Genomic DNA, 19,251 nt, shown 5'->3' on the forward strand with positions numbered 1-19,251 from the left:
CAGAAGAAGATCTCCTAAGCAGCGTTGACCACACACACCAAGACCAAGATAGCTCAGACACCACTAACCAGGATCTATGTCTTAACATTTGTAAAAATTATATTTTAGCATTGATACATGATTCTTCTACTAAGCTGTGTTCACACCCTTGCCTTACAGAAGAGAAAGTTTAGTGGGACCACAACTTAAGTTTCATCTTCTAATCTCTTTATCTGTTTGCTTTTAGGCAACCCAAGCCTCAAGATACTAAATTAGCTAAAGTCAGAGGATGCTGCCGTTGGTTGCCGCTGCAGCTGGAATCTGGATGCTCCTCACTGAGCCACATGCCTTCAGCTGGGTGCTTCCACAGACAAGCCACAATTTCTTGTCCATGGCCATGCCTGTCAGGCATTTGAAGGCAGGTGTTTTTTCTACCTGTTGTCACATAGGGAGTCAGTATACCAGGGCATCCAGCTGCTGAAAGATCAAGGAAACAAGAACCAGATGGAAGGCAACAACGACTGGTTCACTGGAATTTTAAAACACAGCGGGATGAAAGGCTGGTTTACATCTTTAGTTAAGACTGTTTTGTGGAGACTGTTTATTGTATTCATTGTGTTGGTTATTTTATCCTATTTTACTAAATTCCTGCAAAAATCTAGGGCAGAAGCCTTCTTTATAGACAACAAAGAGGCGGGAGTTGTGAGGGCCCAGGGGCCTACCATTGGGACTGTAATACCTCAGGGCAAAGTGACCAAGGAAAAAGAGAGACACCGCTCTGAACGCAATGGTGCCACCCATGGGCATTTGCAGGCTCATGGTGATGCAGACCGTTTTGCTGGCATCGCCCAGTTCAATTGCTGTATTTTCCTTATATCTACACCCCCTAGAAGGTTCTCCCGTCTATTCTACCGTTTTGGTCCTTGCTCACTGCAATGCTACCCTGATTTTTCCCCTCATTTTCCATCTGTGTGCCCAGCCCCATTTTGTCTCCCTTCCTGGACCCTCTTCAGGGCAATCCACAGTGTTTGGAGTTCCACACAAAGATCCCTCACTCGCCTCGTTCACCAGCAGTTTAAGCAAGTGTGCTCCCAGCTCTGGGAGTCCAGGTCCCTCACAGAGGCTGGCTGTGGGCAGGCTGGAAATTAGGAACTGAGTGCAACAGGGAACCTAGCCTCGAAGAAAACGCATGAATCCCGTTGCCCACACAAACCAATGCCTTGCATGTCCTTCCATTTTCTTTATTCTTTCAGTTCTCATGCCACATTCTGCATTGTCTGTGACTGGGTACTTGGCTTCTCTATCTCCTGTCTTCAGGTCAGGCCACATGGGAGACGCTGCAGGAACAGCCTGACCCACAGGAAACTGGGAGAGGACTCTTGGTCAGAAACTGTAGTGACAGGACAAGGAGGAATGGGATCAAAGTGCAAGAGTTAGAAGAGATTTGATGAAGGGAAGAAGTTCTTTACTCTCAGGGTGCTTGTCCCTGACACAGGGACCAGTGCAGAGAGGCTGTGGATGCCCCATCCCCAGCAACATCCAAGGCCAGGTGGGACAGGGGCCGCAGCAACCTGCTCTGCTGGGAGCTTGCTCAGCTTGGAGCCACATCATCTTTAGGGTCCCGTCCAAGCCAAACCATTCAAGGATTTGATCATTCTGCCATCCCCATCTCCCACTGCGCAGCGGCCCTGAAACATCAGTGACATCACATCTCACAGAGGGTTCCAGGTGGAACGTCCAGGACCTGGAAACGAGCACAGCAGACACTGCAACGGCTGCCAAGGGTCAGTTGCTGCTTACCCTGCGCTCTGACCCTCAGCGCGGAGGTTCTGCTGCTGCCTGGGCTTTCCTTGCCACCTGCTCTGTAGCACCAATCCCAGCAGGATGTGCTCTGCTTTGCCAATGGAGGTACAGCGCCATGCCAGGCAGGGGGCACCGGGCTTGGGAAGGCTTTAGCCATGTGGGAATGGATGGTGTGGGACAGGAAGCCCACTGGGAGATTGTGCTGCCCCTTGCAGACTGACAGAGACACTGTGGAGGACATGGAAGTGGACCATGGGCTGGATGAGGAAGAAATGATGGAGGTGGACTCCTCCTCTACTTCCATGTCCTCCCCTGTTGAGGACATGGAAGTAGACGAGGAGGAGACCATTGAAGAGATGAAGGTGGATGAGGATGATGACATCGAGGACCTGGAAGTAGACAAGAAGGATGAGGAGGAGCCCATGGTCCTTGGATGAAGATGGTGCCCCACAGGTAAGCCAGGCAGATGCTTCCCACGCCCTGCCCACACACACACTGGGTCCCCTGACGCCAGGCTGAGGCTGGGCTGGATGGCCCCGCTCAGGGACACGGTGCCCGCAGGGGGCATGGATTGTGCTGCCACAAGCACCAGCCCCGGCCTGCCCTGCGCTTGCCTGGGGCCACGCCAGCCCTGCCAGCCCCGGCCCAGCCCCTGGGCCCAGCTGCCAGCCCTGCTGGGCCCAGTGCTGCCAGCTGAGTCCAGCTCTGCTGCTTCCTTTCTAACAGGGCTCATGCACATGATGGCACTGCTCCGATGCCTTTGTAAATATGTTTGAGAATTCAGAAGTTGCTTGTAAATATGTTCACTGCGTTGGAAGTTCTTTGTAAATATGTTTCGAAGATTGTTAGCCCATCAGATCCCAAGTAAATATGTTCTGTACATTATTCCTGTTGTTGTAATAACGATTGTCACACCGAAACTCCTTTTGTAAATCTGAGATTTGCTGATCTTTGGCAAATAAATACTGTTTCTTTTTCAAACCTGACTTCTCTTGGCCAATCCTTTGGGCACGGGCAGCCTTTGCACACTTGTGGGTTCCACGTGTTCCGCGTTCCCAGGGATGGACATCCCGGGGGGTGTTGGCACGGCCACCCCGGGACTGGGGGTCCCTGTGCTCAGGGGCTCCCTCTGACACCACTCCTGCCACTGGACACTGCTGCTCTTCCTGGTCTGGGGCACAGCGCTGTCCCCAAGAGCTCAGCTCTCACCAGCTCTCACACAGGGGGCTCTCACAGCACTGGCACCTGCAGCCATGCCACCAACTCAGGCAGCAAACCTTCAGCCACCCTTCCTGCTGCAGACACAGGCACTCCTGGGCCCAGAGCCGCCAGCAGGCCACAGCCATGCAAAATCCACCGGCACGCACAGAAGGCCACCACAGCCTTGGCAACTGGGCCACCTGCATCTGGGCTGCTGCAGGGGCTGATCTTTAAGCCTTGCAGCCTCCAAAGACCCTGGGCTCTGCTTCCCAGCCTGCTCTGAACTGCCCTGAGCCCGCATTGTTCCAGAGACAAAAGCCAAGCCAGGGCATCCTCACCCTGCCCGCATTCCTGCTGCTGCCAGCAGCCACTGGCCCCTGGGCCCCACTCGGGTGACAGCTGCAGGGACAGGGCAGCCTGTGCTGGGAAGGGGGCACGGGGCTTTGGGCCCTGTGGCTGCTGCTGCTGCTGGGGGCCATGGGCCCAACAGGGCCCCGAGCTCAGCCCCTGCCTGGGCAGCTGCCCCCAAAGCCCCACACTCCCCGAGCATCCCCATCACAGCTGCCAGGGGGAAAATCCCACGGGCTTCAGGAAAGAAATTCCCCATAGTGACTAAACCAAGGGGTCCAAGGGGAAAGACAGCACAGGCTGAGGTTAACAGCAACTTTACAATGGTGGCTGCAGGGCAGGTGAAATCTCCAGGGCCTCTGGCAGTGCCTGCTCTGCACATGAGCCTGTGGGGCTGCTCCCAATGGGACACAGCACTGGGCTCAGGCCAGCCCTCAGCCCCTCACAGCTGATCCCACGGAGCAGGCTCAGAAAGCAGTTTCAGACCACTGCCTGCATATATTTCAAAGGATTAAATGTCATTCAAAAAACCCAAAATACCAATTTAGTTTTGGTGTCGTGGCATGAGAAGCCATGAAGGTGCCTCTCAATGTGCACTCAGGGCACTTCCACTGCCATCCCATGGGGAAAACAAATGACAGGCCTCAGCTTTCAGCACTGCTGAGCTCCTGACCCAGCAAGGAAGTCTGAGGTAAATGCAGGAACTGAGTGCACCAGGGGACCTGGCCTCTAATAAAAGGCATAAATCCCTCAGGCCACTCAAACCAATGCCTTGCATGTCTGTACATTTTTTTGTCCTTCTCTCATCCTTCATGTCACTTTCCCCAAAACCTACCATTGGACAAATGGTCAAGGCATGCACCATTAGGGCATCCTTACACTGTGATGCCAGCCTATATAATGCTAACAGTCAGGGTGTAGTAGAGGTGCTAGTAGCCTCCCAAGTTTTTCAACAACAAACATGAAAAAGAACCGTGCATTATATGTGGGGAGATGGGGCATTTTCAATAGATTTGTACAAATAAAGGCTATCACCAGGGACCTTCTAACTCTCACAGGCACTGTCCTCACTGCCCCCTCGTCCACATGCTTTCCAACACCAGCAAAACCGGTGGCCTGCGGGAAGCCCCACAAAGACAAAGAATGGCCCTGTGCAATGACACCAAATGCTAGGCTGTTCCGCCCTACTCTCCCCAACATCGTGGAGAACCAGCACAGCGACCTTCTCAGATCCAGCGGGACAGCTCGATCGCTGCAGAAAACTGGACAGAAGACAGCTCTGTCCTGGAACCTAAAGGCAGCTGGTAAGCGCCTTTTCAATTCCAATCCACGATATTTATGTTCACCATATTCCCACAGGCAAATACAGGCCTGAGGAACATCCCAGAGACATTTTGATTTTAACCAACACCAGGGAAGGGATGGAGACACTCACTATACTACCTGAGGTACTTGCCTTGACGTCTTTGCAGGAGATAACTGTCCAGGCTCTATGCTTATTCCCTCCCCTTTTCATTCCAAAAGGAACAGTTACAGTCAGAGCCTACCTCCCACGGGACATGATCCCCACACCAACTGATCCAATGGTGATGTGGGCACAGATTATGGGCCCAAATAGACCCATTCTAAATTGTGCTTTGTTATGTAGGGGGAGAAATAGATGTCTCTTGGGACTATTAGATACCGGAGCTGACATCATCATAATTTCCTGCTCTGATTGGCTGAAAGAAGGGCCCCTGGTTCCAGCTGCTGGGGTAATTATTAGCTACCAAGGGAGCCACTACCAGCTTCTGGAGTCAAGGTACCATCTGCATGGAAGGTCCTGAGGGCACAGTTGCTACAGTAAAATCATTTGTCTCCTGGGCACCAATAACACTTTGGGGAAGGGACCTCTTGTCCCAATGATGGAGAAGGCTAAAAACCTGTCATGGTTTGATGCTGGCACAATGCCAGTGCCCCCATGAAAATACACTCTCCCTTGTTTCTGCTGTTAGATGTGACCAGTAATAAGTAAAGGAGGGTCCCATTTAGAAATAAAGAAAACTTTATTAACTAAACTACAAGTAAAAAGAAACACAGAGGGAAAATGAAGACCTGCCGAAAACTTTTCCTCCTCCCCCCACCAAATCTCCAGTACATCTATCCCCAAATCACCAACTCTTGGTCCAGCACCCCCCTTGAGATAATCAATACTCAGTTCATCAAGAGGAGTGGAGTCCTTCTTGTGCCATAGGCTTCCCCAGCAAACACCATTGAAACCTCGTGTGTTCCCATGTCACTCGTGGCACCGCCCAGAGAACATCTGCCATCATGACCTCTTCCTTCCATCTCCAGTGCTCTCACCACTGCACATGGACCAGAGCTGCTTCTAGGGTCATCTTTTAAGGATGCTTTGTCCCGTTCCAAAAAGAGCACAGTCTCACTTTTGGGACACCTGTCTCCCCCAAATTTCACCTCCTGGGGCCGAGGGGTACCAACACTGAACCCTCTTGGTTCTTAGCCATTGTCTGCCCCTGGATGCAGTCTCTGTGTCACAGGAAACATGGTTCTGTCCATGGCTATAACAAGAAGAGTCCAGCTAAGGCCACTTCATCATCTCTTCCCACCTAAGATTCTTCTCTCCCAACATCTTTCACTTGCCCAGACCTTCATCACACTTGCCCATTTCCTTCTTAATCTTCCACTCTATCCCTCTTCTAGGGAAGGTTAATGTTCTGTAAAGTTTTTATTGTACAAAAAGGGGTTAAAAACTCAGGCTCTGCCTGCCCAGAGACTCCCACAAGCGGCTGGACACCTCCTCGCTGCACCCCCCTTTGTCTGCAAGCCAGGCTGTTCTGCGAGGACATGATATTAAATTTCAAGGTGGTCCAGGCTCTCCCTCTCTCTGTCTCCTAGGGGGGTCTGCCCGATGCCTCCTGGTGCTTCTCTCTCTTTAACCCCTCCACACTTGGGGACGGGCCTACCTGTCCCGGCCGCATGGCTTTTACCATCCCCCCGCCCAGCCAGCAGCTGGGACAGGGGTGAGATCCCAACTCTTTCCCACCAGAAACCCAAAAGAGCTTCCCCCCGGGGTGTGCTCTGGTTTTGAACCCCTGTGTTCTCAGAAGCGTGTCCAATGTCCCCAGTGGCCAAACCAGGTGCCAATATTAAAATCTGAAAACCTATTGGTGTGACGACAGCGTCCCAGAAAACTTACTTCCTCTCAAACCACGAAAGATCCTATTCTCACCTCAGGATTTCTAGACGGCGCAACTGAGCAGCCCGCCACACTTTGGTCAACCTGGAAGACCAACGACCCCATATGGGTGGATCAGTGGCCCCTCCCAGGCAGAAAGTTAAAGGCCCTGCAGTCCCTCGTGCAGGAGCAGCTGCCTGTGGGCCACATTGTACCATCTACTAGCCTCTGCAATGCGCCAGTCATTATCATATGAAAGCCTGGCAAAGACAAGAGGCGGCTCCTGCAGGACCTCAGGAAAATCAACGAGGTCATCGAGGACATGGGTGCCCTCCAGTCCAGCCTGCCCTCAGCCTCCATGTTACCTCGAGTTTGGAAGATGGTTGTTACAGATCTAAATGACTGCTTTTTTGACTTCTCCTTGCACCCCAATGAAAGCCCCTTGTTTGCCTTTTCCGTCCCCAAATCGACAGCACCGTTACAGAGGTACCAGTGGACTGTATTGCCTCAAAGAATAAAGCAGAGCCCAACTATTTGTCAATGGCTTGCAGCCCAAAATCCCTCGCCCTTGCGGAAAAAACATACTAACATTATTATTTTTATTACATGGGTGATACATTAGTTTGTGCAGAAGCTCAAATCATTTTGGGTGTTGCAGTACAAGATGTCATCACTGTGGTACAGGAGAAAGGTTTTGAGATTGCACCAGATAAAGTCCAAAAGACAGCCCCCTGGAAGTTCCTCGGCCTAAAAAGCACAGAGAGAACCATCACAGGCTAAACACTGCACATCAAGGACAACCCAAAGACTCTGCAAGAATGGGAGAATGGGATCAAACCGCAAGAGGTGAAAGAGATTTGAAGATGGGAAGAAGTTCTTTACTCTCAGGATGCTTGTCCCTGACACAGGGACCAGTGCAGTGAGGCTGTGGATGCCCCATCCCCAGCAACGTCCAAAGCCAGGTGGGACAGGGGCCGCAGCAACCTGCTCTGCTGGGAGCTTGCTCAGCTTGGAACCAGATCATCTTTAGGGTCCCTTCCAAGCCAAACCATTCAAGGATTTGATCATTCTGCCATCAACATCTCCCACTGCACAGCGGCCCTGAAACATCAGTGATATCACAGCTCCCATAGGGTTCAGAGGGTTCCAGGTGGAACGTCCAGGACCTGGAAACGAGCACAGCAGACACTGCAACGGCTGCCAAGGGTCAGTTGCTGCTCACTCTGCGCTCTGACCCTCAGCGCTGAGGTGCTGCTGCTACCCGGGCTTTCCCTGCTGCCTGATCTGGAGCGCCAATCCCAGCAGGATGTGCTCTGCTTTGCCAATGGAGGTACAGTGCCATGCCAGGCAGGGGGCACCGGGCTTGGGCAGGCTGCAGCCATGTGGGAATGGATGGTGTGGGACAGGAAGCCCACTGGGAGATTGTGCTGCCCCTTGCAGACTGACAGAGACACTGTGGAGGACATGGAAGTGGACCATGGGCTGGATGAGGAAGAAATGATGGAGGTGGACTCCTCCTCTACTTCCATGTCCTCCCCTGTTGAGGACATGGAAGTAGACGAGGAGGAGACCATTGAAGAGATGGAGGTGGACGTGGAGGATGACATGGAAGATATGGAAGTGGATGAGAACGATGAGGAGGAGCCCATGGTCCTTGGATGAAGATGGTGCCCCACAGGTAAGACAGGCAGATGCTTCCCACGCCCTGCCCACACACACACTGGGTCCCCTGACGCCAGGCTGGGGCTGGGCTGGATGGCCCCGCTCAGGGACACGGTGCCCGCAGGGGGCATGGATTGTGCTGCCACAAGCACCAGCCCCGGCCTGCCCTGCACTTGCCTGGGGCCACGCCAGCCCTGCCAGCCCCAGCCCAGCCCCTGGGGCCCAGCTGCCAGCCCTGCTGGGCCCAGTGCTGGCAGCTGACTCCAGCTCTGCTGCTTCCTTTCTTACAGGACTCATGCACATTATGGCACCGATCCGATGCCTTTGTAAATACGTTTGGAAGTTTAGAAGTTCCTTGTAAATACGTTCACTCCATTCCAAGTTCCCTGTAAGTATGTTGACTACGTTAGAAGATTTCTGTAAATACGTTTTGAAGATTGTCAGCCAATCGGATCCCATGTAAATATCTTCTGTACATTGTTGTTGTTGTTGTTATAACGATTTTTATAATGACACATGTTCTGTAAATCCTAGATTTGCCGATCTTCGGCAAATAAATACTGTTTCTTTTTAAAACCAGACTCCTCTTGGCCATTCCTGTGGGCACAGGCACCCTTTGCACACTTGTGGGTTCCACTTGTTCCGTGTTCCCAGGGATGCAGGTCCCTGGGGGTGATGGCACGGCCACCCTGGTGCCTGGAGTTCCTGTGCACAGGGGCTCCCACTGACACCACTCCTGCCACTGGACACTGCTGCTCTTCCTGGCCTGGGGCACAGCGCTGTCCCCAAGAGCTCAGCTCTCACCAGCTCTCACACAGGGGGCTCTCACAGCACTGGCCCCTGCAGCCATGCCACCAAAGCAGGCAGCAAACCTTCAGCCACACTTCCTGCTGCAGACACAGGCACTCCTGGGCCCAGAGCCGCCAGCAGGCCACAGCCATGCAAAATCCAGCAGCACGCTCTCAAGGCCACCACAGCCTTGGCAACTGGGCCACCTGCATCTGGGCTGCTGCAGGGACTGATCTTTAAGCCTTGCAGCCTCCAAAGGCCTTGGGCTCTTCTTCCCAGCCTGCTCTGCACTGCCCTGAGCCCGCATTGTTCCAGAGACAAAAGCCAAGCCAGGGCATCCTCACCCTGCCCGCATTCCTGCTGCTGCCAGCGGCCACTGGCCCCTGGGCCCCACTCGGGTGACAGCTGCAGGGACAGGGCAGCCTGTGCTGGGCAGGGGCCATGGGGCTTTGGGCCCTGGGGCTGCTGCTGCTGCTGCTGCTGCTGGGGGCCATGGGCCCAACAGGGCCCCGAGCTCAGTCCCTGCCCGGGCAGCTGCTCTCAAAGCCCCACACTCCCCAACCATCCCCATCACACCTGCCAGGGGAAATCCCACGGGCTTCAGGAAAGAAATTCCCCATAGTGACTAAACCACGAGGTCCAAGGGGAAAGTCAGCACCAGCTGATGTTTACAGCACCTTGACAATGGTGGCTGCAGGGCAGGTGAGATCTCCAGGGCCTCTGACAGTGCCTGCTCTGCACGTGAGCCTGTGGGGCTGCTCCCAGTGGGACACAGCACCGGGCTCAGGCCAGCCCTCAGCCCCTCACAGCTGATCCAAAGGAACAGGCTCAGAAAGCATTTCCAGACCACTTCCTCTAGATATTTCATAGGACCACATGTCAAGGAAGTCACCTTGCACATTTAGTTTTGGTGTCGTGGCATGAGAAGCCATGAAGGTGCCTCTGAATGTGCACTCAGGGCACTTCCACTGCCATGCCAAAGGGAACACAAAGGACAAGCTTCTGCTTTCAGCACTGCTGAGTTCCTCACTACAATGATATCTCAGGAGAACGCAAGGTTGTGGACGCCCAGGGGCCAATTCCTGGAACTATAATACCTCATGACATAAATGACAAATTAAAGTAAAATGAGGCAGCCCTTTCAATGCAATGTTTTATCAGTTTTATCAGGGCTTACTGAATGCAGCGTTGGCACTCTGCAGCAGCAACAGGGCTGGTTCAGCTGGTGAAGCCCAGGGGATATTTTGAAACATCTGCATCCCGCGCCACCAGAGCAGTGAATGTGGGGACAGCCACCTGCAGTGCAGGATCCTTGGGTGATTTTTTATTCCTGTGGGTGGGCCACCCTTTACATCAGGGGCAGCTCTGGGTAACAAATTATCCAAAGCTGAGAGGGACATAGATGTTGGAGTTAGCTAGTCTCTCCTTTCAGAGTGGAAGACTTTTACTAAGGGAAGTTGGAAGTCATTGGTTCATTGGCTGTTTACAGAGTTCCCAGACATTTCTGTGTATTCTGTTCGTTTTTTATAGCATTCTGGGACTGAGTTAGGGAAAGTCTCTATTTTTAGAAAACTCAGGGAGTGATAAGAGTCGCAAGAATTTACACAACTTTTCATATGATTTATGGAGTTTTCTCAAGGGTTCAAAGTTCTTATATTCAATCCAGTCTTTGAGTTCTACCCCCCCCATTCCTGAACCGTCTGACACCAATAGGATGAGAGACAGAAACCTGCTGTAAAGCACAGACAAGCCACCTGCTGTCTGACATCTCCCCTCCTTCTCTACCCCCTACCCACATCTGTAGTGATCACACAGGCCTGGATTCTACCCTAACCCATTCTCCAGTAACTCTCCTCACTAGACCCCCCTCAGATAGCTCACAAAATGGAGTCCCTCCTCTGGAGGGGGTCGTCAATGTCAAACTCCCTCCCTCCCCCAGCTCTCTCATCGGGTCTTCCCCGTGTTGGGTCCTACCCCTGCATCAGGAACCACCTCTGCATTGGGATCCAGCGCTTCCTTGCCTACTCCCGCTGGCCTACCCCCTCCAACTCAGCCCCTTACGGATCCCACACTGTCAGAGCTGGAAGTGTGAGGGGCGGTAACCGGAAGGCCGCCATCTTGGCTACCAAAGGCCCAAAACACCAGGCCTGGCCAGGCACCCCAAGGCCCCGCTCCTCTGCCAGAGACCAAGTTCTGTCTTCTGGAGAGGAGAGGGAAGGTTCATCCCACCTTCAGCATGAGCCTGAGGATTCTTGGCAGAGGATGGAAAGCTGGCAGCTGAAGAGGGGGACTGGGAATTGGTAGCTAAAATACAAGCAGCACCGGTGCAGTACAAGAGGGGGGCGAACCCCAGATGGGAAGCTGTCCCACACGGGAGAAGAAAGATCTTCTTAAAGCAACGAAAGAGCATGGCAGGGGCTCACCGTACTTTAATAATTTGTTAAATGCCATCTTCACTGCACATGTTATGGTGCCTCATGATCTGCGCCATTTTATGCACATCCTACTTTCTCCCACTGAAATTATTCTGTGGGAAGAAATGGGGAAAAAACTAGTAAAAAAATGATTAAAAGACTATACTAGGGAAGACAGGTGGACACACCTAACACTAGTCCATCTAGCCAGTGAGGTAGATTTCACTAAACCTCATTCAATAGACCTTCCCTGAGCTCTGTTAGAAGAGATAAAAGTGCTGCAAAGACAGCTCTCATGCAGACACCCAATGGAGAAACACCTACTCTAGATTTCACAGACATTCTGCAGGGACCTGGGCAATCCTTTCTAACATTTATTGACCACCTTCCACAAGCAATAGAGAAACAAGTGTAACATCCAAAAGCCAGGGAGGTACTCCTTACTAAACTTGCTGGAACAAATGCTAATAACACCTGTAAAGACATTTTAAATTTTCTACCACTCAACCCAAAGCCTACCATTGCACAAACTGTCGAGGCATGCACACTTAGGGCATCCCTACACTGTCACGCCAGCCAAGCTAAGGCTACCAGTCAGGGTGTAGTAGAGGTGCCAGTAGCCCCCAAATTATTCCCTGACATACACATGAAAAAGGACCTTGCTTTAAGTGTAGGGAGATGGAGCATTTTCAACACAATTGTAAAAATAAAGCCTATTACCGGGGACCTTCTAGCTGTCACAGCCACTGTTCTCACTGCCCCCCTTATCCACACGCTTTCCAACACTCGCAAAACCGCTGGCCTGCAGGAAACCCCACACAGACACAGAAAGGCCCCGAATGATGACACCAAATGCGAGGCCATTCCGCCCTACTCTCCCCAACACCGTGTAGAATCAGCACAGCGACCTTCTCAGATCCAGCGGGACAGCTCGATCGCTGCAGAAAACTTGACAGAAGACAGCTCTGCCCTGGAACCCAAAGGCAGCTGGTAAGAGCCTTTTCAATGCCAATCCACGATATTTATGTTCACCATATTCCCACAGGCAAATACGGGCCTGAAGAACGGCCCAGAGACATTTTGATTTTAACCAACACCAGGGAAGGGATGGAGACACTCACTCTACTACCTGAGGTACTCGCCTTGACATCTTTGCAGGAGATAACTGTCCAGGCTCTATGCTTAGACTCTCCGCTTTTCATTCCAAAAGGAACAGTTATAGCCAGTGCCTACCTCCAACTGGACATGATCACCACACCAGCTGATCCAATGGTGATGTGGGCACCGACAACAGGCAGAAACAGTCCCATTCTAATGTGTGCTTTGTCACGTAAAGAGAGAAAGAGATGTCTTTCACGAGTATTAGATACAGGAGCTGACATCACGTTAATTTCCTGCTCTGATTGGCTAAAAGAATGGCCCCCGGTCCCAGCTGCTGGGTAATTTTAGCCATTGGGAGAGCCACTACCAGCTTCTGGAGTCAAGGTACAATCTGCATCAAGGTCCTGAGGGCACAGTTACTACAGTAAGATCATTCATCACCCAGGCACCAATAACAATTTGAGAAGAAGACCTCTTGTCCCAAAGGGGGACAGGGCTAGAGATCCTATCAATATCTCAGGATTTCTAGACAGGACCACTGAGTAGCGTGCCACACTTCAGTCAACCTGCAAGTTCAACGACCCCATATGGGTGGATCAGTGGCCCCTCCCAGGCAGAAAGTTAAAGGCCCTGCAGTCCCATGTGCAGGAGCAGCTGTCTATGGGCCACATTGTACCATCTACTAGCCCCTGCAATGCACCTGTCATTACCATATGAAAGCCTGGCAAAGACAAGAGGCGGCTGCTGCAGGACCTCAGGAAAATCAACCAGGCCATCGAGGACACGGGCGCCCTCCAGTCCAGCCTGCCCTCAGCCTCCATGATACCCCGAGATTGGTAGATACTTGTTATACTTCTAAATGACTGCTTTTTTGACTTCTCCTTGCACCCCTAAGAAAGCCCCTTGTTTGCTTTTTCCATCCCCAAATCGACAAGCACCTTAACTGAGGTACCAGTGGACTGTATTGCCTCAAGGGAATGCAGAAGAACCCAACTACATGCCAATGCCTTGCAGCCCAATTTCTTTCGCAAAGCCGGAAAAGACGTCCTAATGCTATCATTTTTCATTACATGGACCATATATTAGTTTGTGCAGAAGCTCTGATCATTTTGCACTTTGCAGTACAGGATGTCATCACTGTGGTACAGCAGAAAGGTTTTGAGATTGCAACAGATAAAGTCCAAAAGACAGCCCTCTGGAAGTATCTCGGCCTAAAATGCACAGAGAGAACTGTCGACGGAAGGAGACCCAGACATCAATTTGATCATCACAGGCCCAATTTTATTGATCAGTACGGCGGGTTAAATACAGTTAATAATGAGCTTCATACATATTGCAAAAGTTGAGCTCAGGATTGGTCAGTTACATATCAGCACCTACGCCTACTTCTGCATTCCTATGGTTCTACTTTTGATACTTTTCACATATTCTCAGGATATATTCAGGACTAATCTCTACTCCCTGTCCTCATATTGCAGCAAGGTCACTGCTGACCTTTCCTTTCAGCTTGCTGACTGCTGACTTTTCTCCTTCAGCTTAACCAGCGGCATTATTTCAGCGTGGCCTTTCTCAGCTAACCAATTATTAATAATACTCTCCACATGAAGCATTGCTGGGACTGAAGCCCCTCTCTTGGGGCCCTGCAAACAGCGCTCCATAAGGAGCCCTTGGAGCTCTCCTGGGCTAGCGACTCTCTCTAAGTGGGGCCTCTCCCAGCCGGGAACTCTCCCATTTGCTGCACTCAGGGATCTCCAACAACAAAGGAGCCTGGGCCGATCCCCCCACTCCTCCAGACTAAACGCCTCAGCCTCTGGGGACATGCCAAAGTATCCACAGTGAGCATTTCCTGCCCTCAGGGGAATTCCTCCGAGGCGCCTTGCACTGACTCTTTGTGTCTGTGTGCACACAGGAGTGCCTGTGCTGAGGAAAGTGGCAGAAATGCTGCTCTCTGAGGGGTTTGAGAGCCTTGGATAGCTGAGTCAATCAGATATCCAGATATCCGTAAGTGAGGTTAAGGTCTAAGCTAAGTTAAATGCTGCTAAGAATTGTTCTTTTGCTAAATTGTAATGTTTAATATAAGTTATAAGCTAAGTTGAATATTGTTAAATGTTATTCCTCTGTTAAATTGCAAAGTCATAGCTTTTAAGTTAGGTTAAATCCTGTTAAGTGCTGTTCTTTTGCTAAACTGTGAAGTTTAAGGTGTCAGTTAGGTTTAAGGTGTAAGTTAAGTCCTGTTAAGTTTGAGTTCTGTTAAGCTTTTGGGCTTTATTCCTTTTATCCTTGCCCTCACTGTCCTTTTGTCGCACACACACACAGGGACAGTTCTCGGTCCATTTCTGGTTTGATGGCCTGGATTTTGTTTGGTTTTGTTGTTGCTTTGTTTCCTTGGTGTGCCTGAAGTGTCCAGTCAGGAGCAGAGTGACTCTTGCCAAGGAACGTTGTGGTGCTGTCACTTTATATTAAACCTGGTTTTTGCTGATCCCTTGCCAGAGATTTTTTCAGCGCTCTCAAGCCCTTGTTTGTAACAGGGTGAAGGACCCCTGGCCCAGGCTCTGGCCCTGGGGGACACGGGGACACTGCCGGGGGGTCCCTGTCCCCCTGTGCCACCCCCAGGGCCACGGCCCCCCGGCCCCATGTCAGGCTCTGGGGTCGATCTCGTGGAACATCCTCTGGGGGAGGCTGCGGGGCCAGGGGTGGGGGGACCCAGAGGGACAGGGGACCCCGCTGTGCACGAGCAGGGTTGGCCTGCTCTGGGGGGAGCTGTGAGGGGGGCTGGGGCAGAGTGACCTCCCCAGTGACCTCACACAGCTGCTCTGTCATGCAACACAGACCCCTGTGATGTCACACAGCTGCCCCTGTGATGTCATACTTCCCCCTTGTAATTTAACACCCCCTGTGACATCATAGAGTCTTCCTATGTCACACACTCCTGTGTTGTCATACCAGATCCTGTGATGCCACACAGCCCTCTCTGTGACCTCACACAGCCTCCTGTGATATTTTACAACCTTCCGCAATGTCATTCAGCCCCCTTTGATGTCACGCTGTGATGTGATACAACTGCTCTGTGATGTCACAGAAGACACTATGATGTCACAAAGTCAACCTGTGATGTCCCTGTCTGTTCTTTGGTCTCACAGCCTGCTCTATCATGTTACACAGCCACCTTGTGATGTCACAACCCACTCTCTGTTGCCACAGAACCACACACTGTGATGGCAGTCTGCTCACACACTACTCTGTCACATGGCATCCATCTCTGTGTTGCTGTAGAGCACAACACAGTACAGTAATAGAGGACTCCATCAGAAGGGCGAAAGAGAGATTTTATTAAACCAACATAGCTTTCATAGTTCCTCCAGATATTGACACCCCTCTAACACATATACAGTGCCCATTGGTCATAAAAGAGAAACAAAGTTCTCAGTAGACACCCAGAGATCCACATCACTGTTGAGCCAGCGAGAGTCCATTTCTCCCAACTTTCTCTCCTTCTCTGGTTCCTCTGTGGTAACGACCTTGGTGTTCCTTCAGGAGAGATATAGGGCTTCTCCTTATCTTCAGGAGGCCCTGCTAGCTCACAAGGACAGCACAGAATGTCTTTCCCACAATTTCCTCCTTTTTCTATTTGACCAGCAAATAATACTGCTAAGGACTTCTGCAGGGCCCTTGCAAAAATCCAAGCAGATGGAGGATCCGTTCTTCATTTACTTACAGATAACCAACTTCTATCAACTCCACAACACACACCCTCACAATCGTAAGGTTCATATACAAACAAAACACATAAAGACAGATCTTCAAATACTGTTACAGACCTCGCAATTTCCAGATAACACATTTGTAGCAGAATTACACTTTCACCTCCAATCAAATAACTTTCTCCCACATAGTCAGAGACCAAGTCATTTGCCTAGTCACCACTCAGAACTAAGTAGCATCCACTTAACCTTGCAACTGGTTGCTGCTATCATAACAGGCAACCAACTTAGTTGCTCAAAGTGTGGACTTCAGCCATTAGTTCAACCCCTATGCAAAAGCAACACTTCTCCCTTAGGTACATCAAATTCCCCTATTTTGGGACCATTGGTGCTCTGCAAAAGGAAGTGGTACAAGGCACAGTTCTCAGTACTACAAACCTCTCTATAAGAGAATTCAAGAAAATGAAGCAAAAGTAACGTCCACTAACTTGACTTTTGGAATTTTGATGTAAGCCTATAACTACCCTTACACTGTCTTGAATTACCATCTTTACCACACAGTTCTTCAGGGTCTATGCTTCCATCTACTTAATAACCAATACAATTGCCTATTCATTTTGTTCCCACTGTAGAACCATTCATCCTGTCCTTTTCTGTGTGCTCCAAATAAGGTTTGACACAATGGGCAGAGACCCGTCGAGGGCCATTTTCTGTTAAAACACATGCATATCCTCTTCCCCATGATACTAATTCTACTGGGCCAGTCCATTTTCCTGTAATTAAATCTTTTGCCCAAACCTTAATACCTTTTTTAAAGTTTGGCTGTTTTGAATTCAAAGATGAAAAATGGTAGAACATAGGAGAGACTTGTAAGTCAGGTAAAGGACACAAAAAGTTTAAGACATAAATGGCTTTGTCTAATCTCACTTGAGGCCATTCCTTCTGCATTCCCCCTTTTTGTTTTTGCACCTGGCACTTCAACACACCATGAGCATGCTCAATAATTGCTTGGCCTGTCGAAGCATGAGGGATACCAGTAGAATGACCAACACCCCAAGCACAAAAAAACACTTGCAATTTCTTTGAAACATACGCCAGGCCATTATCTGTCTTTACATGTGATGGAACACCTAAGATGGAAAAAGCGTGGCAAAAATGACAAATAACATCCCAAGCTGTTTCACCTGACAATGCTGAGGCAACCACGGCATGAGAAAAGGTGTCAATTGTGACGTGAACATACTTTAAATGACCAAATTCAGCCATTTTTGTAACATCTGTTTGCCATTCTTGCAGAGGGAGTAAGCCTCTAGGATTAGTGTCGTAATATTGTGAGACATGAGACATATGACAATCAGGGCAAGAAGAAATAATTGACTTTGCTTCACTATGTTATAATTTAAATTGCTGCTGTAGTGCCTGAGCACCCTGATGAAAAAATTGGTGAGATAGAACAGCTTGCTGTAACACATTAGGCACAGTTTTTACTGCTGAGGCAGCCACATAGGCGTTACCTTCCACAAAGAATCCAGGTAGCGATGTATGGCTACGAATATGCATAATAAAATAGGAATGCTTTCGGTTACGAATAACAGTCCACAATTTCAACAACATGACAAATAATGGTTTCTCCTTTACATTGTACAACACAGCTTGATCCAACTGCTTTACTAAATTAGCAACATAAACCGAGTCAGTAACTATATTTATGGAGCTAGGAAATAAGGTTAACGCCAAAAGTACGGCACAAAGTTCAATTAACAGAGGAGACCGTTGTTGAACCATTACTTTATGTTCCCAGTGGTCATCTTTCTTCCAGGCTACAGCAGCCTTTCCAGTTCTTCCAGATCCATCCGTAAAAACTGTTGTGCCTTCCACTGGTACTGAAGAGCAAAGTTGTTTTCCCTGAAAAAGGAATCTCCTTAGTGAAATTCAAAATAGGATGAGATGGTAAATGATATGCTATTTGACCTGTAAAGGAAGATACAGCAGATTGCAGCTCGTGATTATTTCGAAAACACCACTCAAAATATCATTGCTGTACTGGTATGATAATAGTTACAGGATCACAACCTAGGATTTCATGGCAGCATCTGTGACCTTAGATAATGATGTCTGCAAAAAGCTCATACAGACCTGGAACGGTTTTTCGTGACCTGAAAGACAAAAAATATCCACTCCAAAATATGCAATTTATCTTCCCATTTGTGATTCCATTGACACAACAATCCACATGTATTTCATTATCTCTCAAAATCAACAATTGCACATCAACAGAAACATCCATCCTGGTGACAAATTTAGATGTTAAGGCCAATTCAACTTCTTCTACAGCCTTTTTTGCTGCAGCAGTCAAATGTCTCTCATTGGTAGAAGAAGTTATCCCCGATAATAAGTCATACAAAGGTTGCAGTTGATGATTGGTTATCCCCAAGTATGGCCTAAGCCAACCTATTGCACCAACCAATTTCTGCACGCCAACAGCAGTTTTAATATCAATGTCCAATTTTGTAGGTTGAGGCACAATTTGTATATTGGTGATTATCAACCACAAATACTTCCACGGCATCTGTCTTTGGACTTTCTCTGGGGCAATAACCAAACCAAAGGCCTCTAAATTTTTCACAGCACATTTTTCAAGAGCCAACAATTGTTGTTTACTTTCAGAAGCCAACAAGATATCATCCATATAATGATAGCAATACCAGTTGCTAAATTGCTCTCAGACCTTAGATAAAGCTTGTGCCACTGACAACTACTCGGAGAATTTCTCATTCCTTGAGGCAAAACAGTCCACTGATATCTTTGGTCCGGTTCCTCATGATTGAAAGAAGGCACCGTAAAGGCAAATTTTTCCTTACCCTGATCAGCCAATGGAATTGTAAAAAAGCAACCTTTCAAATAAATGATAATTATTTCCCATCCTTGTGGAATCATTGTAGGTGTTGGAAGACCTGATTGTAAAGCACCCATTGCGGCCATCACAGCATTTATCCACCGCAAATAATGCACAAGTCTCCATTTACCAGATTTCTTCTTTATTACAAACATAGGTCTATTCCATGGGCTAAATGAGTTT

Source organism: Ammospiza nelsoni, chromosome 29, assembly GCF_027579445.1.
Source record: "Ammospiza nelsoni isolate bAmmNel1 chromosome 29, bAmmNel1.pri, whole genome shotgun sequence".
Taxonomy (NCBI): domain Eukaryota; kingdom Metazoa; phylum Chordata; class Aves; order Passeriformes; family Passerellidae; genus Ammospiza; species Ammospiza nelsoni.